Source organism: Anastrepha ludens, chromosome 2 (genome assembly GCF_028408465.1).
Source record: "Anastrepha ludens isolate Willacy chromosome 2, idAnaLude1.1, whole genome shotgun sequence".
In the NCBI taxonomy this organism is placed as follows: domain Eukaryota; kingdom Metazoa; phylum Arthropoda; class Insecta; order Diptera; family Tephritidae; genus Anastrepha; species Anastrepha ludens.
In genome coordinates, this window is record NC_071498.1 from 174,534,223 (window position 1) to 174,556,744 (window position 22,522).

Here is a 22,522-nt window from a genome sequence, read left to right on the forward strand (position 1 = left end):
TTGGCTGGAAAATCACAACCAGTGATTGTTCGTGAGCTCGATCACCTTAAGGTAAATAAAGTTTTTGTTTATCGCACCATTACTCGTTACAATGATACTGGTAGCATCGCGAGGTGGTAATCAAAAGACTGCAACTTCACCTGAAATGCTTCAAAAAGTGAAGAAGCGACTTGAGCGAAATCCCCGATGAAGTTCCAATCAAATGGCGAAAGGACTGAAAATATATGACCATCCGCCAGATACTGAAAAATTATCTCAAAGTCAAGCTTTACAAGACCCAAAAGGCGCATGATTTCACACCAAAGCAGCAACAAATCAGACTTGAGAGAGCTAAGGAGTTACTTCCCTTGCCCAAAGCGGTCAATTTCCGAACATTGTGTTTTCTGACGAGAAAATTTTTTAAATTGAGCAATTCGTAAACTCCCAAATCGATAGGGGTTTATTTGATCGACCGTTCATAAGAGAATTTGAGTCAACAATTGGCCATCAGGAGGCAGCACCCGTCTGGGTTGGGCCGCTGTAACCGCAGAGAGGCGCTCTCCAACGTTTTCATGGAGCCTGGCGTCAAGGTAAATGCGAAAGTAAATGCGAATTATTATCGGAAAAGTGTTCTGGTGGTTGCTTTGAAGTCGTGGACAATAATTTCAGTGGCAGACCATGGACATTTCAAAAGGACTCGGAACCGTCTCACAAAGTTCGAGTGAACAAAGAATGGCTAAAAAACAACGTTCCGAACGTTATAACGTCCACACAATGGCTCTCAAATACCCCGAATCAGACGGGAATCCGATTGATTATTCTCTTTGGGCCATTTTGGAGAGTAAGGTCCGAATTAAAAGCTTCACCAGCCTCGAGGCGCTGAAAAAAGCCATTGTCAACGAGTGGGCTAAAATACCTGCGAGTCACATTCGGGCAGCTTGCGATTCGTTTGTGGACCATCTTAAGGCCATAGACAAGGCAAACGGTAGTCATATCGAGCAAAAGTAAACTGATTCTTAATTTTGTATTATTTTCACACATTTTTTACTTTGAATTGAATAAAAGTAATTTTCCAAACTAAATGTATAACCTTTTTAATTGGTTACACTTCGAGTGCCTTGTAAATCCAGTCCGAAGTTTTTGGGTCTGTCCTATACTACCTCGTCTCTTAACTTTGGGTGTTTCAACCTGTCATTGGAAGATGTTGAGAAGGGTATTTTAGTCCTAAACCCCTCCACAAAAAGGACGCTGATGGTCTTTCAGTTGGTCTTTTCAAACATTGTTCAGCTCTTGCTTTGCCTCTCATGTTAATTTTTAATAAATCTTAAAAATAAATAAATATATAATTACCGCTTACACTTCTGTTAGGTGTTTGACCGAGCTCCTGCTCCTATTTGTAGCATCCACAAATGAAAGGATCTACAATTTTATACCGCCTCCAAAATGGTTTTTTATGAGGAGCTTTTTCATGGCCGAAATACACTCGGAGGTTTGCCATTGCCTGCCGGCGACCGCTATTAGAAGAAACTTTTTCTATGATTTTGGAGATTCGAATCTATGCACTCCCGAATGGTATAATGAAGCTGTATTAAGATTACACCAAACTCAGGATGCATACGACAATCGGTGGGTCTTCAAACAAACCAAACATAATAATTTTGATTGCTTACTCCCCCAGTAGCACTAAAGCGCCGTTTCGATACAAGTTTGAGACCTTCAACCAGCAGATATCCATCAGATATCAGCCAACCAAAACTGTTGATGTAACGGATAAGAATGATGCGATTAAATTTGGGGCACTGCCGAATACTGTCGAGGAAAGGAGCTCCCAGTGACCTTAGTCTTCTATCTGCCAATACCAGACATTTACTGAGAAGGTGCTCGACAGTCTCATTCTCTGAAAGGTCCGCATAACTTCTGCAATGGGGCAAACCAATCTTTTCCGCGTGTGTGCCGATCGTCCAGTGGCCGATAAACTCAGCTACGAGTTTGGAAATTGAATGACGAGGACTCCCAAGAACTTTCTGCGTACTGTTTCTATTGTAGTGAAGCCAAAAGGTTTTTGAAATAGCACATGAAAAAAAGGAGCTCCATTTGTTGTGCGTTTTTCTGATAAATAAGTTGTGGAATTCCACTTTAACAACAGACATGGGGATGCCGATGACCGGGTAGGAGACCTCGGACAGTAATTCAGTCGACGCCTTCCTTGCAAGTTCATCTGCAATTTCATTTCCTTCTATGTTTCTGTGTGCAAGAACCTAGATCAGAGAAATGTTACCTGCGCCCCCAAAAGATTTGATCTCCTCCTTACAGGAGTTGACCAGTTTGGATCTGCACCATGGCATCGTCAAAGCTTTGATCGCAGCTTGACTATTGGAACAAATTTTAATATCCCTCGATCCCGCGTTGCCTCACCATTCTGCATGTTTGCAAAGACTTCTGTCTGAAACCCCCTACCAGTTTTAGGCAGTGTTAAGGAAATAGATAAATTGGCTGATTTAGGGAAAACCACTGCTCGGGTCCCAATTCCCTCTCGGAGCCCTCAGTGAAGACGGAGGTACCAGATTCGGTGCAGATTTTCCCCTCGTCCCAATCCTGGGACTCCACTAGCGCGACCGTCAAATTCTAGTTTGCAGATAGAGAGATCTGTACGAAGTTTAGAGAAATGCGCTGTGAACTGCCTAAAAATGCTACCATGTCCCTTGAGAGATTGCCTTTAACGTGATTGCACTTTGAGCAGCGCTGGAAATAAGGTTAAAGTCGATGGCAGTAAGTGCAAAACGACATTCAGAGCAGCACTGCCCTCCTTTTCATCCTTCCCAGTTTAGTGATATTAAAGTCCTTCCGAACGGCTTCCCCCCAAACTGGGCATCCGTCAGCCACTGGACCACTTAAAACTTTCACTTTATTGTAAAAGTTTGAAAACTTGATGCAAATTAGTTGAATTTTTTTAATTTTGTTCAAGGTTTGAAACATTTAGTTATATCATTTTTGTTCTTGTATAAACTATGTTTCTATAATAAAATAAAATAAAAATTTAAGAGAGAACAAACAAGTAAGCAAAACAAAACAAATAAACAAAGCTTCGCAATAGGTCGCGCTGCTTTTACTGTGAGTGCAGGTGTGTGTTGGTTGGTTGGTCGAATCCAATTAGCTCTTCTGCACCATTTTGCTGCCACATCCTCGCCACCAATAAGTTATACGGTTAGTCTTTCACGACTATATCCAGTCGGTGCGATTCAGAAACCTTATAAAGTTGCTTACGTCTGTAGCGGCCAACTCTTCGAGTTCTCAAAGAGCGGTTTGCCAAGGGTTAACATCCTCGCCTTCCATAATGCTGTACATTCACAGAGGAACTGGAAAATATGTAGTTTTCTTTTCTCTGGTTGTTTACAACTGTGACAGTGTGTGTTGTGAGGGATACCCATTTTGGCTGCCTGCTCTCTTAGGCCAGAAGCCAATTATCATCGCCGTGAGTCTGCAGGCATCTCTTCTTTTCATATTTGTCAATGTTGACGGTTGTTTGTGGTTGTAGGTGGGCCATAACGTTTTGCTAATTTTGCATGTCGTCTGATGGCTCCATTTACAATCCACGATGCGAAGGTATGTCGAGGAAATTGCACTCTTGATTGCTCTCAGTGGTGTGAATATTGATTCTGCAAGAATGTTGCTCATGGCTGAATCCCTCTTGCCAGTTCGTCAGCTTTTTTGTTGGCAACGTTATGGTTTACCGTTCAAGATGGTAAGGCTATTCCTACTTTGTTCCACCACCTTACAGGGGTTGATTGAAAAGTAATGAGCCTTATTTTTTTAAGCAGTGTTATTAAACCTTTTGTTTTATTCAACCTAAAAAATAGGGCCCTTGAGCGTCAATACACCGCTGGTAGCGGCCCTTCTACTGCAGGAAACATTTTTTAAAATCATCCGCCGGAATCGCGTACAATTCAGCTGTCACAGTTTTTTGGATCGCCTCGATGGAGTCGAAACGCCTCCACTTTAGCTTTCTTTTCAGGCGCGGGAACAAGAAGAAGTACGGAGGGGACAGGTCTGGGCTGTAGCGAGGGTGGGAAAGCACCGGAAACCTCATCTTGGCCAATGCAGATGTGCAGAAAAAGGCGGTGTGCGCCGGCGCATTGTCGTGATGAAGGGTCCAATTGTTGACGAGGTCGGGCCGAACCCGGACGATGCAGTTTTTCAGCCGAAGGAGCACTTCTTTGTAAAATGCCGTGTTTACAGTGCTTCCTGGAAGTAGAAATTCCTTCACGAACCCGTTTCACATCTTCGTCTGTTTGCGTCGTCGAAGGCCTTTCCTTCTTCGACGTCCTCCCGGCCTTCCTTGCACGGCTTGTGCCACCATTTTACCTGGGCACTGGACAGAGATTGGCACCCGTAAGCCTCCTTCAATCAAACCCTGTACAGCTTGTTGTATTGCATTGGATTGCATTTTGGCTATCCAAAAAAAAACGCGTTGTTGCCTTTAAAAGAACGGTCTGCAGTTAGTAGCCTACAAGCTTCCCCGATTACCAATACTTTCCTGGAAGACACTGCAAGTATCAGGAAGACGCACAGTCCATTTTCGAACCATCTGTGTAGACTGAAGTTGTTTAGTGAGAATTTCTTACTTCATTCCACCTCACGAGATGGAAGGAGAGAGTCAAAATTCCTGTTCATTTTTACTATCGGACGAAGTAATCAGTACTCTCCGAGGTGTACATTTTTCTATCCATCGACCCGCTTCATTTTACTTAAATGCACTCATTGGTTCTTAATATGGAGATCTTCCGAGATAACATCTGCCAGTTCGTTAAAAGCCTCCCTACAGCATGATCTAATTGCACCGAGCGTAACAGGTGTATAAAATCAACCTTCCTAAACTTACTAGGACGGCAACTAAGTAATAAAAATCAAAAATAATTTCAATTTTAAAACAGAAATATATTAAATTTCTACCACTTAATTAATTACCTGAAACTTTTAACACTTTTCATGATAAACATCAGCTCAAATCACCAAACCGAATATGAAGGTATTTGTACGGCCGGGAATCGACACTCCTCCCCATTAAGAGCTACTAAAGATTTTCAAAAAATATTTATGAGTTCCACCGGAAATGGAAGTGGATTAACTGTGAATGATATTTGAATACGAATAACAAAGCAAAAACTAATATAAAACGAAAAATAAAACCACCAGATCCCAAATACCAAATTGGGTGTGTAAGTTAAAAATTAATTGGCTGAAATTTAAAACTTTAGCTAATCAAAACGCAGGCGCACACAATAATTCCAGCAGAGAAAAATAACAACGATGCGACGGATATCTCTCAGCTGCAAGTAGTGAGGCATAAAATCACAAGCGTGGCTTGCATTTCGGTAAAAAAGAGAATCGGTGATAATAAAAAGGGCCGGTAATGCGACACCTGTGTGCGTCCGTCCACACAAATGTGTTGGCGAACTAAGGCGTGGGCAATGGCACTTAATTGTACGAATGCATGTGTGTGTGTATGAGCATTCAAATAGGCATGCATGTATGTGTGTGTGTGTGTTCATTGGTGTGCTTGTGAGCTGAAATGTGTTTATATACGAACGCAGCGCTCACATAATTGTGTGAATGAGTCGATTGCGACCGCCATTCCAGTTACCTGCCGCTCATTATGGCCAGTCGGCAATGATGCAAATTGCAATTCCATGCAATCGCTGCCCCATAATCAGCTGCTGTTGCTGCAAATACTCGAAACGATCAAGTTGCTCGCCTAGACCTTTTGTCGCCAAAATATTGCCCGCCTAAATGCACCATTCACTAGCAGATTTTATAGTGCGTAGAAGTTCACAACTCACAAACTCACACTGGCGCACAAAATCTCTATGCAACTTGCCTGTAAGTGCGACAACACAACTGGGCTGCCGCGCGTGCGCTAATCTTTTCCCCCACATCGACGTGCAGTGTGCGCGCCAGACACTGCGACGACGCGTCCATATGCAAAAAAGCAGTTGCCAGCCGATCGAGCAAACGAGCAACTAACTAACAGCCTATCAAGATATTAAGAAGCAGTAATTCTTCGCTGCTTCTTCTTCGCTGCTGCTGTACGACCAGGCAATCCAAAGTGCTACGCCATTCAGCGAAGTGGTTGGCCTGTACCAAGAAATGCGCGTAGTCCCTTCCCAGGCTCCTTGTTGCGTCTCGTTTTTGGAACGTATTTTGTGCGCAATTAATTAAGCTAAACTTTTTTTTTAGAAGGAGAAGAACAACGTCGACTTTAACATGTCTAATTAGTTGTTGTTACGGATAAAAAACATGCAACAATGTGTTTTAACATACCCATATGTCCAAACTAACACACACACACACACATACAGAGGTAGGTATATGTAGTAGTATATGAATCCTATGTTGGTTTAAGGTTTCAGTTATTTGTTGCTGCTGGTTTCATTCACCAGAAGTGGGAAAGAAATATTGCTGTGTGGAGTGGTAGGCGGCTGAAGCTTTTTGTGTGCGGCTTTTAATAAAGTGTTGCACGAAATTGTTCCAGGAATTGCCCAACTAGCAGGTTTTAACGGTGTACTCTTTTTTTTCATTTTATATGAACGTTAAGCAGGATAAGATAGCTGCTTACTTTATTTCGGAGGCTTAGATAGCTTAGAAAAACAAACTGACTTTTTGGCTTCACCAGTCACATTTGGTCATATCAATGAAAACTTTTATTAAAAATAATATATGGGAGAAATATTTGCCTAAAAGTTTTAGTTTAAGGAGAGTTTGATGCAAATTTTAACTTCATTACTATGAGCTGAACATAGGTACTCACCGTATAATCACGAAAAAGGCGATCAAATATCTGCAGGCCGTCAAAAGTTGCATGTACTTTAATATCCTCCCCTAGTTTTGTTCATTCCCGCAGGTAGCATTTAGTGCAGCTAATTTGTCTCAGATAGTCTCAAATCGTTGGCAAACGAAAAACACATGCCTTGCATCTTCCTCTTCGTGGCATTCTAGACATAAAGGCGAGTCAAGTATTCTAAGGCGATGTAGGTACTTCTGGTAGCAACCATGAGCTTGAGATGCTGGCCAATAGAAATAACGCCCGAAAATTCTACTAGAAAGTTCGACGGCTTACAGAAGGTTTTAAGACCGGAGCGTTTTGCTGTACGTTTTCCTGACGTACAAAGCAATCTTAAATTATGGAGGGAACACTTTTCGAACCTGTTAAACAGTGACAGTTGCGCATGTCACACAGAATGTGAAGATCCCGATACCCCAATCGTCGACGATGGGATTGTCGTTCCGCTACCCGACCATGACGAGGTGAGAATAACGCGGATAAAGAACAACAAAGCCCCAGGCGCCGACGGACTGCCCGCTGAGCTGTTCAAACATGACTGCTAGGAGCTGGTAAGGTGCATGCATCAGCTGCTAAGCAAAATATGGTCGGATGAAAGCATGCCTGCCGATTGGAATATAAGTGTGCTCTGCCCAATCCATAAGAAGGGCGATCCTGCAATTTGTGCCAATTACCGCGGGATTAGTCTACTAAATATCGCCTATAAGGTTCTAGTGAGTGTATTGTGTGAAAGGCTGAAGCCCACCGTCAACCAACTGATTGGACCTTATCAGTGTGGCTTCAGACCTGGAAAGTCTATTATCGACCAAATATTCACAATACGCCACATCTTGGAAAAGACCCTCGAAAGGAGAATCGACACACACCATCTTTTCTTCGACTTCAAAGCTGCATTCGACAGTACGGAAAGGAGTTACTTGTGTGCCGCGATGTCTGAATTTGGTATCCCAACAAGATGACGTTGCTTAACACCAGCAGCGCCGTCAGGTTTGGGAAGGACCTCTCCGAGCCGTTTGATACCAAACCAGGTTTCAGACAGGGTGACTCACTGTTGTGTGACTTCTTTAACCTGATGTTGGAGAGAAAAAGTAAGAGCCGCAAAACTTAACCGCTTAAGCACATTTTTTTATAAGAGCGTATAATTGTTGGCGTATGCCGATGATATTAACATCATCGGCCTTAACAACCGCGCTGTTAGTTCTGCCTTCTCCAAACTGGATAAAGAGGCAAAGCGAATGGGTCTGGTAGGGAACGAGGACAAAACAAAGTACCTCCTGTCTTCAAACAAACAGTCGGCGCACTCGCGTATTGGCACCCACGTCACTGTTGACAGTTATAATTTCGAGAAATCAGTATTAACACCGATAACAATGTCAGCCTTGAGATCCAACGCAGAATCTCTCTTGCCAACAAGTGCTACTTTGGACTAAGTAGGCATCTGAGCAGTAAAGTCCTCTCTCGACGAACAAAACTAACACTCTACAAGACTCTCATCATGCCAGTCCTAACGTATGGCGCAGAAGCTTGGACGATGACAACATCCGATGAGACGTCCCTTTGGGTGTTCGAGAGAAAGATTCTGCGTAAGATTTTTGGACATTTTCGCATTAGCAGCGGCGAATATCGCAGGCGATGGAACGATGAACTGTATGAGGTTTACGACGACATAGACATAGCGCAGGGAATAAAGATCCAGCGGCTACGTTGGCTAGGTCATGTTGTTCGAATGGATACAAACGCTCCGGCTCTGAAAGTATTTGATGCGGTACCAGCTGGTGGTAGCAGAGGAAAAGGAAGGCCTCCTCTGCGTTGGAAAGATCAGGTAGAGAAGAATTTGGCTTCACTTGGTGTGTCCAACTGGTGCCGGTTAGCACGAGAAAGAAACGACTGGCGCGCTTTGTTAAACGCCAATTAAGAAGAATAATGGATAAACCAACACTATCCAGCCAGTTTGGTACTGTTGCCTTAGCAGTATTTGCCTTGAACTAAATATCGCTCAGCAGTTTGGCTAGGATTACCCGAGCTATATCATACGCAAAAGCAAAGATGTGCACATCTATGAGGAATGGCAGGCGAAACACTTCATCATACATAATATTCCATAGCGTGGGGCCTCACACTAAACCCTACTGTAACCCCATACTTTTTATTTCCTCTTCTGTGTGATATTCCAATACTCAATTGCTCAGATAGTTTCTGACCATATTGTAAATATAGGCTGGGAAAGCTATCTTTTTAAGTGCGGTAAGATTTGTCCCCAGTCTGCTGAGTTAAAGGCATTTTTCACATCTAAGGTCGCGACTGCATAGTATTGCGATCGCATCTGTACCATATTTGACTACCTTTTGTGTTGCCGCTGCAGTAGACCTTCCTCTAACAGAGGACGGTAGGATCCTGGTATACACGGTGATATGGGTACCATGCCCACATGCATACATACATGCAAACAAGCTTTCAACTTTGTATATGTGCATGTATAGAAGTACTTATGCCATATTTTTCTTCGAATTTAATATAAAGTAATTGGGGAAGCTATAATAAATAAGCTGTTTATAAATTTAACCAGCAAAGAAGCAAAAGACTTATCTGCATATAATTTGAGCAAACAACCCAAAAAGAAGCAAAAGCAAGACTTTACAAATAACTAAGAGATATTGACTCAGATGACGAATTTTTCGAGAAAGTTCTCATTAAAGAAACAAATAGAATTAAAAATTACAATAAATTCGGTGGGTAATAAATCAAGAGCGCGCGAAAGAATTTCATGCGCGATAATAATCGCGCGCAATATTTTTTAATTTATGTGGCTTTTATCTCACGATATTTGCCTTGTGGAGAATTGTGTGTGAATTCTTTTGCTAATTGCCAAATTCAGGTACGTAAAATTAAAACATATACATTGAAATAAAAAATAAAAAAAAACAATAAAAAAACAAATAAAGAAACAAATAAAAAAATATTAAAGCACACACACATAGGGCTTTATAAAAGTATTTTCGATTTACAGAAATTCTTTGTAGATTTTTAATTAAACTAACCGCCGTCAAAAAAAAGAGTTATTATGGCTGTTACAATAGTTACAACAAAAAGAAATTATGTTATTCACATTTTTATTATTCACTCATTTTTTTTATTTTTTGCTGGAAGAACGTCTTAACTCAAAAACATTTTTTTAGCTAAATTAAAATTGTTTTTAAATAAGTACGTATGCAAAAATGAAAATATGAAAATTGATTAAGCGTATCGAGGGTGGTGTAATAAAATAATAAGTTTGATGTCGTTTTTCTCAATTTTAAATTTTTTTATTTTTAGAGTTGTTACGTTCCTCCAGCAAACTATCGATGTACATGTATATACACATATCCATATATATACACTTATATGCATTTAAAATATAAGACAAATGGCTGAGCATATGGTATACCGTAGTTGGGCCGGCTCATTAAGGGGGCAGATACCTGTAAATGGCCATATTTTCCTTGATTTTCATTAAAATTGTTTAAAATGAAGAAGTCAATATATTTTTTTCAAAATTGGCATACAGTTTATTTATACATTAAAATAATGTATAATTTTTTTTCTTTATTTTAATCATTTAAAATGGCGGATGTACCTACACTCAATTCTTCCAGGAAGGTCGCAGCGGTCGAAGGCGGGTATTGTAGCGTCCGCGTCAGAGACCTGAATACAAAAAACCCAATAATTTTGTTGTTTACTAATGTCATAATTTCTATATGAATTTACAATAAATGGAAAAAAAAATAGCGGATTAAAGTGCTTCAAAAACAAAATTTATTTTGGGGCGAATTTTCTTACTATTTTTGCTTCGAAAAAATCATTTTTTCGAAAACTTTGTAACTTGTAAATTTACATAGAAAGTAATATCATAAAAAAGATGTGTGCAAAATGTCAGGGGGATCGGTCAATAACTTTTCGAGTTATCGTGTACGCCAATTCGAAAAATATAGTATTGAGGAAAACGCGTCTAAAGTTTGAATACAACGTAGCTAAACCTCTCCCAGCGCCCGAATGCAAAGAATAGAGTCGTCACAGTTGACGATCTATAATATAAGAAATATTCCCTTAAGGGGGGAAGCTGGTCTAGAGCGCAAAAAATGGGCATATTTTATGAATTTATTTTGACTCAACAAAGGAATCAATCGAAAATCTGTGAAATAGGTTTAATAATATAGCTTTCATGGTACAAATACAAAATTTTTCGTCTGAATTAATTTCAAAATGGCCGCTGTCCAGCAGTTCTCCTAAGGCGCCTTTTTTTCTAGTGGGTCCATTGCCGAAGACATAAACTCCTTAATTTTTGTCCTGGATCAAAAAATAAAATTTTTTTAGTTTCTATATAACAACAGAAAGAGACGTACGTAGGATTTTTTCGATATTTTGTTTTTTCGCGAAATGGTGCACGTTTGAACAAAAAGTTACAATTTTCACTATAAAGAACGACATAAAATTGTTGATTAAAAAAAAAACTATGTAATATAAATAAAAAATCCTACGTACGTCTCCGGAGAAAGGTATTTCGAATGTATTGTCAAAATTTCGTAAGAATCGGTAAAGATTTGTTCGAGTTATGTCTTCGGCCAGTTTAAAAAAAGTGATTTCGAGAAAAACGCGTTTAAAGTTGTAAGTAGCGTTCGGGGCATACCTGCGAGGCACTGCCGTCGAATGAAAAATTTGGGCATTTAGACATTTTTGCTGGCATCCCTCATTTGGTATATTATTTCTAAGACCCTAAAGCACCTTTTAAGACAAAAAAAAATTTTTCGATTTTTTCAAAATTCTAGACCAGCTTCCCCCCTTAAACAGTTTAATTTTTTCAAGCATTGCTGGTAATTTGTAAAGATAATTTGACTCTTATTTGATAATTTATAAAAAGCTGCTGCCTGCCTCTTAAAACATATAATTTGGATATATGTACGCTACTATTCTAGATATTGTTGAGTGAATATGTATATCATTCACTTTATTCGCATTAAATGGTATAAAATCAAATTTGAGTAATGGCTACTAACTCGTCGCCATCAAGCACGTTTGTTTTGCAGCTGGTAATTTGAACTTTTTAAAATTGTAATTAACCAGAAGTGAAGCGGTTAAGTCATAAGCGCACATTTGTGGCTTGTAATTTTCAAAAACTTCAAATGAATTTCCAAAACGTGCGAAACGAACAGCGACCACACAGCAGCACATTTAGATAGTAATAATTTATTACTGCTTATCGAGTTCGCGGCTTAAGTCTTTCGTTCTGAGCAACTAAAGGTAGAGCAATTATGTAGATCTATCAGCGGGTAGAACATGTTGATAGATCATTATAAAAACAATTTGTACAGTTTTGTTTTTTGTTGTTTTTTACTTGGGCAATAAAGCAATTTGATTATATGGGCACATTAACTTTAAATAGAAGAATGGACTTGAGTCAAATGCTTTCTTTGGCTTACTACAGAATTTAAACCCCACATCAAACGACAAGCAGAATACAGAATACAATTTCACAAAGTACTTCATGAATGTGTATGAAATACTTACTTTTTAATCAGCTTTTCTCTACAGATGTGGATAGAACAAAAAATCGTATTTGGCGGGTAGAAATCGAAAATGTCAGAAAATATCGCAAGCCTTCTGTATTTATTTTTCAATGTGTATGTGTATGCGACATTATTTTGCAAACCAAACTTCGACCCGACGCCTTTTTGATTTGGCTGAAATTTAGTGTACGGGTTCCATTTGGCCTCTGGAAGCAATCTCTCAAGGGACATGGTAGCATTTTCGGGCAGTTAACACCGTATTTCTGCGAACTTCGAACAGATCTCTCTATCCGCCAACTAGAGTTTGGCAGTCGTGCAGGATTAGATTGAGAGGAAAATCAGCACCGAAGCTTGCGCCTCTGTTTTCACTGACGCTTCCAAGATGCAGGGATACAAAATGCTTAGGGAACGCGGGAGCGAGATAGTCATGGCTCTGACGACGCCATGGTGCAGATCGAAATTAGTAAACTTCTGTAAGGAGGAGATCAAATCTCTTGGGTGTGCAGGTAACATATCTCTGATCTGGGTTCCAGGACATACGAACATAGAGGGAAATGAAATTGCCGCTGGCTGGCTGTAGATATCAGCCTTTTGGGGATCTCATAATGGTATCAAAACGGCGCTTGAGGAGTGCCAGACTGGCACTTCAACAATTTCACCTACCTACCTACCATTTCGAAAACAACAGATACGAATTTGAGCGTGAAGCAATTTCAGTAATGTGTCTCTTCTGTCCTCCTCTCATCTCATCGGGGTCCAATTCTGCTACACCAAGTGAAGCAAAGTGCTTACTAATACAAAAGAGATTTTCTTGATCCTCTAATAACCCCAGTAGAATGTGCATCGCATACTTTTAGGGCTGTAGTCACCCAACTTTGTTCCTAAATAAGAACTAAGTAAAAAAGTTAAATTCAATGATGGAAATCTGTATTTTAAGCTTTTCGCGTCAAAGCTTTTTTGTTTGTATACTGTAGCTGTCAAGTTCACAAATGTCAAGTGAGTCTGTTGTATGGCTCCTAAATGTGTGCCTTCAAAGATAAGCATTTGTATTGCGTAACGGGAGACTTCTACGCGTCTGCACCAGAGATGAGGCCAACTGATGGTTTTTGTGCACTAACGACGAATGGAAATTAGAAAAGTCCAAAAATATCGCGGAAATTAGAACAATGGGGTACAGAGAAAACTGACTGAACTGGACGAAATAAAATATTTTAAGAGTCCTGTATGAAAAAGTGCTCGCAGCCTCTCGTTTGCAAATAATTGTAAAAAAATAATTGGTTCAATCATTTTGTAACACACTCTATGCTTATCAAATTTAAGTATTTGCAGGATAGCATCACTGTATTAAGACACTAAATTTTGATGTTGTATATGGACACTTTTTTAACCGCTGACTTAATAACTCAATTTTCCCAAGTTAGTTAGACAAACAGCGCAATTCACGAGCATCATCAGCGCACCCGTACAAAGGGTCATTCGTTATTTTACCACTCATTAAAAAAACACGCACTTCAACTCATAAAATCTTTGTTCTTTATGATTCTACGAAATGTCTGAGCGTGAATTTTTTTTTTAGAATTTTTAACGCTTTCTCTAGCAATGGCACTTGCGATATTTTCTTCTCGCCTTCAGCACCACAAATACAAAAATATTTTAGCTGCTGTGGTACCTGTTACATTAGTGCTTCCGAAAAATCTTGAAATCTCCGTAATCAGTAGCATTTTCGGCAATGCTTTTGGCCTTTATGAGCCTCCGTTTTACTTAACCATAAAATTGTTTTTATCTCTTTATATCGCTCCAGCAGCGTCTTTAATCTCGATGCAGTGCAAAGCGCGTTATCTTTCGCTTACCGGTTATTGCATAAGTGGTAAAATATATCAGTCATATAAGAACCGAAATACTTATGTGTGTGTGTGTGTGAATTTAAAATGAAAATGAAATGATGTATCCATACATGCGACTTTTCCTGTTAATAAAGGGCGTAAAATCTAGAATGCAACTAAATTATAACTTTATGAGTTTATGTGTTTGGCATTTGATCTACAATTTAAACATTAGATTATGACCACTTTTAATGTAATTTAAGGCTGTAATGTTCTGGTGAAAAAAATTACCTACTCATTTAATGTACACCCTTCATAGATCAAGTGGATGAGATACATATTTTTTACTTGAATTCACATTATAATGCCTAAAGATGAACGATAGTACAAAGGAAGGTATCAAAATTTGGTGAATGGAGCGAATAGAGAATTTGTGAAGTCTCAAAAAAATTATTACTAGAAAATTTTTATTCACTAGTTGACAAAATATCAACTTTGGAGTGAGTTTATGAGACAGAAAATAGACAACTTTGCACTTGGTGAGCTGAAGGGAAATTTTGATGTCTTAATAAAATCATATATACCAAATTTTGATTCAATAATATTTAAAATATCAAAAAAAAACTAATCGACGAAAAAATAGCAACTCTGAAAAGAGTTTAGAAAGGGAAAATAGGCAACTCTGCATTTGATGAGCTGAAGGAAAATTTTGAAGACTCAAAAAGAACCATGCACACCAATAATCCATGCAAAATATCAAAAAAAGAAATTAACCGACGAAAAAATATTAACTCTGAAAAGAGTTTACAAAGGGAAAATAGACAACTCTGCACTTATTGAGCTGAAGGAAAATTTTGAAGACTCAATAAAACCATGCATACCCCAATAAGTTTTGATTCATTAACATTTAAAATATCGGAAAACGTAATGGGCAAAAAATATCAACTTTTGAGAAAGTTTATTGAAGAGAAAATAGACAACTCTGCACTTGGTGAGCAAAAGGAATATTTTCAAGTATCTATAAAATTATACATACTAAATTTTCATTAACAATTGAAATATTGCCGGACAAAAAGGTCGAATGGTGAAAAGATATCAACTTTGGAAAAAGTGTATGAAAGAGAAATAAGACAATTCCCCACTAGGTGAGCGGAGGGGAAAATTTAAGGTCTAAATAAAACTATACATACTAAATTTTAATCCAATAACATTTAATATATGGAAAAAGTTAATCGGCGAAAAATATGAGAAAGAAAGAAAAATTTGGAGAAAGTTCATGAAAGTGAAAATAGACAACACTGCACTTGGTGAAGGGAAGGAAAGAAAATATATCGAGAAAGGTGAGCGGAAGGGAAAGTTTGAAATCTCAACAAAACCATACATCCTAATTCTTATTCCCATCTCATTAAGACATGTGCGGCATTTCATGGCTACCTTGGAGGTTTTCGACTGTTTTGTGAGAGATTTTATCGCCGCTTGACTATCAGTGAAAATGTAGATATCATTTCCGGATATCGCATCACACTGTATCAATGTCTCGGCTTTTATTATTGCCATCAGTTCAGCCTGAAATACACTACAGTAGTCGGGTAGCCGAAAACTGAAGGAGATCCCCAGATGTTCGGAATATACACCTCCGCCCATCCTGCCCTCGAGCTTTGAGCCATCTGTGTATACATGGATGGACTCGCTCACATCGTCTCACATCGTCCCGTTCCCAATCTTCCCTTGAAGGGAGTGCATAGTGTACAGCCTTACTGCCGCACTGCGTGCGTTATATATTGCCTGGAGATCTACCAAAAGGAAGTTTAATGTCGCATATAAAGCTTTCGATGGTGTGGTTGACATGGTGCCGGTTATCAGAACAGATGCTTGTCCTTGAACCTTGTCAAGTTTTTTGATGTTCACACCTTCCTGAAGGGCGTCCCACCATATTACAATACGAATAGTAGAGAGTTGTCCTAACCACTGCTGTGTAGAGCCAATGTATCGTTCTGGGTTCCAATCCCCATTTCTTCCCAATAAGCCTTCCGCAGGAGTACATTGCGGTCATAGCTTTGCGTACTCTGTCTGCGACTGTGAGCCCCCAATTTAGCTTCTTATCTAGTACAAGTCCTAGATATTTTGCCCTTTCTGTTACTCTAAGTGGTTTCCGTTCTAGGAATATTTGTTAAAGAGCAAGTGTTTTGTGTTTCCTACTAAACAGTATAAGATCCGTTTTTTCCGGATAATCTGTTGAGAGATCTTTGTTGGAGATCACATAATGTTGGAAGGTGTTTCCCCGAGATTGCTATTACAATATCACCGGCATATGATATTATTTTACCTCCCATTTTTTCAAGAAGATTATTGACAGTTAGGGTCCACAGAAGTGCAGATATTACCCCTCCTTGGGGTGTACACCTGATCGGAAATTTTTTAATGGATGTGTCACTCAAATTTGCGTTTCGCCCAGTTCGCCCAGTTAGCATTCGTTCTATAAAGAAGACTACTGCACTGCTTACTCCCATTTCCGTTAGCGAAGTGGTAATCGCTTCCGGATATATATTATTAAAGGCACCCTCGATGTCTAGAAAGGCAGCGAGGGTAAATTCTTTGTAGTGAAGTGATTTCTCGACTGTGTGAACTAGCTCATGGAGCGCTGATTCCACTGATTTGCCTTTGTTTTATGCATGATGGGAGGGTGATAGTTTGTCGCTAATCCTTCCTTTGATATGCACATCGAGCAACCGCTCTAAATATTTTAACAAAAAGGATGATAGGCTAATCGGCCTGAAGTCCTTCGGTTTCGGATGTGTGATTTTCCCTCGCTATTAAGGCGAGTGTAGGTGCAATCATATCTTTTGTGTGTTGCAAATCAGCGGGGATGATTCAATCATGTACCGGTGATTTGTAAGGTTTGAAGCTGCCAATTGCAAATTTTATGTTATCCTCCGTTGTAAAATCTATTGGGGTATTCTCGTAGTGAACTATAGGGTGGGTTCTACTGTCTTCGTTGCAGAGACAACCTGGAAAGTCCGTCTGCATTAGTAATTCTAGTGTTTCTTCACTGCTGGTTGTCCAATTGTCATTCTCTTTTATGAGGTAGCTAGGGTTGCTGGGTCTTGTTGATACTACTTTCCGGAGTCTACTGGTATCCGAAACACTTTCAATCTTTTGGCAGACGTCTCTCCAAGACGCCGTTTTTGCTGCCTTTATGGCATACTTAAATCTACTCTGGCATTTTTTGTATTTGTCCCACGAGTTGGTTCTCCTCGCTTCGGTATACCTACATAGTTCTGCATTCCCTTCTAAGGTTTGCTATATCAGTGGACCACCATGGAGGTTCCTATTTCCCTCTTCTCGTTCTCTGAGAACATGCTGCTTTCGCAGTTTGTTGAAATGCTGAAGTCAGCTCATCAACCACTGAGTCGAGCTATGGCTCGGAGTTAATTTGGTATGTGGCGGCAGGGAGATTGCTAGATAATGTGGTTTCAAACATCCCCCAGTTTGTGCATCTGTGGCTTGTAACCGGCTTGCACTGTTTATTTGGCAATGAAATACTGTACATTAAGTACCTATGATCTGAGGAGTTGTCTGTAGACACTCTCCAGTCTTTTAAAATTTGGGTCCCTCGTTCATTGACACAAGTGATGTCTAGAACTTCACTTCTCGTAGTTGTTGCAAAAGTACGGGTATCACCGAAGTTACTAATATAAAGATTGTTGCACATAATGAATTCAAAGATGTACTTACCACGTGCGTTTGTGTCTGAACTGCCCCAGACATGATGATGTGCATTAACATCTGCTCCCAGTATGGATGGGGTGCCACACCTCGATGCTTCATGAACTGAGTCTCTTATGAGTGGTGATGGAGGAGGTTGCTCCGCGTCGTGTGCCATATAAAAGGAGGCAAGCCATATCGTCCTTCCGCAGGACTCCACCGATATGATGACGTTATCCGCATCGCTAAATTGTATTAGTAAATATACATTAATACATTTATTTTGCAATTTGTCATGCATTAAAAAATTTATATTATTTAATTTTTCTTATATACTTAAGATTTGCAAACAGACACGGACAGTAATTAAAATACCTCGCAGGCGAATACAAACGAAGAGGCATAGAGAAAAAACCTTTTTCTTCTGTGCTAAGCAATGTTACAAAAACTAAAGGTATCAATCTTTTTGTTCCTGACAACTCGCCAACTGAAATAGAACTTCGCAGAAAGAGCTAAAAAGCATGCACCCAGGAATGATGGAATACAAGATCGCGCCTTCCGAATTCGCAGCGACGTCATGTCCAGAAAATATACAAAAAGGAAGAGAATTAATTGTCGCTGAAGAGGAAGATTAGGCAAAAGTAACAGAAACTATCAAACACAAGAAATTATACACACGCACAAAAACTTCTTGCCACGGCGTCGTCGGATTAGAAACGCAAAAAACTACTTTCGGAAGAGTTTTTATAATTCGTGCTTTCCCAATTTAGCACGCAAAGTTTTGCTGTCACTAGTTTATTTAGTTTAAATTTTACAAATTACACTATTACCAAGCCATTTCATTTTTAGAAACATGTCATTTCTCTTCCTTTCGTTTATTTTGTTAATTTTTTTTTTATTATTATGGTGCGTGACCTCAACGGTTGTCAATCGCAAATCGGGCTTTCGGAAGGCGCCACCTTCTGTATTCTAATAGTCTTGGCATGCACCTATATTTTTTTTTTACAATTTGCTGCAGTATAGAAATAACCAAAGCGGATGTATTACAGGTGATGACATCCGCCCAGCTGATTGTTTCGCCGTAAATATGAATAACGTCAAAATAAGTTGATTTGTTTGATATTTATTATAGGGATATTTATTATCAATCAAACTTATTATGGAACAATACGAACTGTCTCAGTTAATTTTTGTAGTGTGGAGTAATGTTGCTGTAATATAAATAATTTGATAACTCCCCTAACATCCTATACTTTAAATACACAATGGAATGAATACCATCATTGCAATAAAAAGAAGTAATGAAGCAAATTACTAATAAATTTCTCTCCTTTTTCTTGATTTCATGTTACAACTTTCCCGTTGAGCCTTTGGATGTATATCCCTTTCGAGACGTAGCCGTAATTTTGCTCTGAAATGGCTTTTTAATGATCATTTGATTCATTACCATTACTATGCGTTGCTGTGTTAAAAACTAATTTCCTTTAAACCACTTTTAAAATATCAACATGACCAATCAAGTTGATCAACCATTTTTATGCTGCCCCTGCATACGACCGGCACAAGCAGGTACGACAAGTGGCAGCAAAGAAAAAAGAATTAACTAATATAAAATCTACCAAGTAATCTAAAGACTCACAGCCGTAGCACCAGCAGCCGCCGGAACGCAACGCCAGCCACATGCAAACATAATTATGCAAAGACGCCAGACATTCAGTGTTCCGTTAGCGGCAAGCCCAAGGATAATATTCAGAATTTTTTTTACTTTTTATTTTTTTAAATTAAATAATATGTTTCGCCTTCTTGTCCGTTTTGGCGCTCTTGCGTGCTTCATGCCGTGCAACATGCCACAACTTCGCTGCACTGCGGATATTTAGCGCAGACTTACGCGCTACTACATAAATGTGTGTATGTGTGTGTATCTATGAGTTTGTGGTTAAACGGATATTTTTGTGGCGTTCCACTCACTACCGTATGACGGTTATTAAGCATTAATTAATCATTTTTGAAAATTGGAACACTACATTTCACCCAAATGATTTACGAGTATGCGCATTGGCAGGCAGCTCGCAATTCTCATACAGACGCACTTGCATATTCTGGCAGAATGCGAGTGCAAGGCCTAAAGAGACAATGCTTTTTATTAGTTATGGCATTCTTTAGTGCTATTTCTTAAATTCTCTTTATCTACGTGCACACTTGTGTTCACAACTATAGCAGCGCGACTTATTCCAAAGTTTTGACTATTTACTCAATTATAACTTCATTTACAAGTGTTTTTGATAAAAACATAGTTTATTCAGAAAACCTAGCTCATCTCTAATATTGATACCTACAAAAAAACCTGCACCCACTTCTACGAGCTACAACACCGCTCAAGCTAGATCTTTTTTGGCTGCACTATGTCTATGTGATACAGCTCATTCTTTCAACAAAAATCTTGATTTCTTTAATTTATTATTCAAGTCAGTGGTACCAACCTTACTGACTAGATTTACAGGATTACTTAATAAGAACTTAATATTTAAAATTAAGTAAATACTTTATTTGTTAAAGAATAAGACTCAATAAGTGACTTAAACAGAGGCCTTGGGATCGCAAAATCAATGTAAAGACTTTTAGAAACCCGATTAAACTTTTCAAGTCCTTTTGTAAAAGGGCCGAAGTTAAGGTAATTAGACCTGATAACTTCAACATAAAATGGATTATAAGAACAAAGTACTCTATTGGGAACATTGAAACTTAATCGTACGAGTAGACTTGCCAATTGTCCCGGATATTATATTGTATATAAACATTAAGCTTTGAACGAGCCGACAGATCTCAAGTATGAAACATTGATTATTCGCCTAGCCCTATAGGATAGGAACATTGAAGTATTCGCCTAGCACTATAGGATGGCAAGGAATTATCAAAGTGAAAAGGTTAAAGAGGAAAGCATATAAACTAGCGTTGAATTCTTTCAATTTTTTTTCAATTATAAGAGAATATGAGGAACAAATCGGACTCCAAATGACGGAGGCATACTCCAACTTCGAACGAACTAAGCATTATATACGATTATATAGATATAGGAACACTGAACCATCAACAACCGCAAAATATCACGATTCCGTAAACTTCGCTGAGAAATATTGAAATAAATTTTCTCGAGTAGCGATGGGGAGTCAATCACCCCAAATTGAAAACGAAAGTGAGGGAAAGAATAGTCCTTCTAATATCTAGTGGAGATTATTGAGCAAGCGCCGACGTTTATAAGATTCAATTGGATTAGTGAAATTCAAAGAACTCAAAACCTGATGCACAAAACCTTTCTAGACAGGCTCAAGCCCAATAGTATGCAAAGCATAATACATACTGTCAAAAAAGTACCGAGAATTGTTCAATAAAACGCAAAGTAATCGTGTAATCGTCCAAATTTATTTTTTTGCCTTCAAAATAGGCTCCATTTGAAGCAATACACATAAGTCAACGATTAGTCCTGTCATCAGAGCACCTTTTAAACGCGTTTGAAGAGATCTTATTCAGCTCCTTCAGCGAATTCTCCTTAATGGCCTATATCTACTCAAAGCGGCGTCCGCGGAGTGGCAATTTAAGTTTTGAGAAAAGGAAAAAGTCACAGGAGGCTAAATCCGGTAAATACGGTGGTTGTTCGATGATATATGTCGAGTTTTCGGTCAAAAACGTATTTACAATATGAGCCTTGGGGGACGGTGCCCTGTCATGGTGTAAGATCCATGAGTTTTCTTTCCATGAATTGGACCGTTTCCTAAGCACATTATTTCTCAAACGTCGCATAACCTCAAAATAATATTATTTATTTACCGAGTGCACAACTCGATGATAATCAAAGAAAACGAGTAGCATGACTCTCGCTTTTGACCGACCTTGACGTGGTTTTTTGGGTTTCGGCCCATGTGGACAGCGCCACTCACCCGCCCGTTGAGTGGTTTGCATGTCAAACTCATATACCCACGTCTCATCACATGTTAGATGCGCTGGATAAACGTTGGGTCCGCTATCACTTGCTCAAGCATGCCTTCAGCCACCTTGTTCTGATGAATTTTTTGAAAGAAATTCGACTCTCTTGGAGCGGTATGCCCAATTGATGGTGTAAAATGTTCCGAATTGATTCGTGAGACACGCTAAGATCACGAGCTACCTTAAACTTAAATAATTGTTTTCCAGTACCATTTCCTTGACCTTGCCAAAATCTTCCAAGACTTCTCGGTCTTCTGAAAAAGCCTTATACCACTCGTAGACCCGAGTTTTTGATAAAGCACACTCGCCATAGGCTTTCTGCAACATCTTCAAAGATTCGGTGAAATATTCTAGCTTTAGATTATATGGATCAACAAAGCCCGTACTAAAACGTCGAATTAAAGGAGGTACAGAAGTATGATTTTCCAATAATGGAATTTATATCCCCGTGAAAAGTGAATCTAGCGCGCCCTTTGTTAATTGTTGAATAACTCGAAAAGTATTTGTCGAATTGACTTCAAATTTTCACACAATAGTTTTAAGATATTATACTTTAAGAAAATGCGAAACAAAAATCCAATTTTTTGAAAATTCTGACTACCCCTTAACAAAAATTATAACAAGTTGGGCCCTATACCTTCCTGGAGTACACCAGA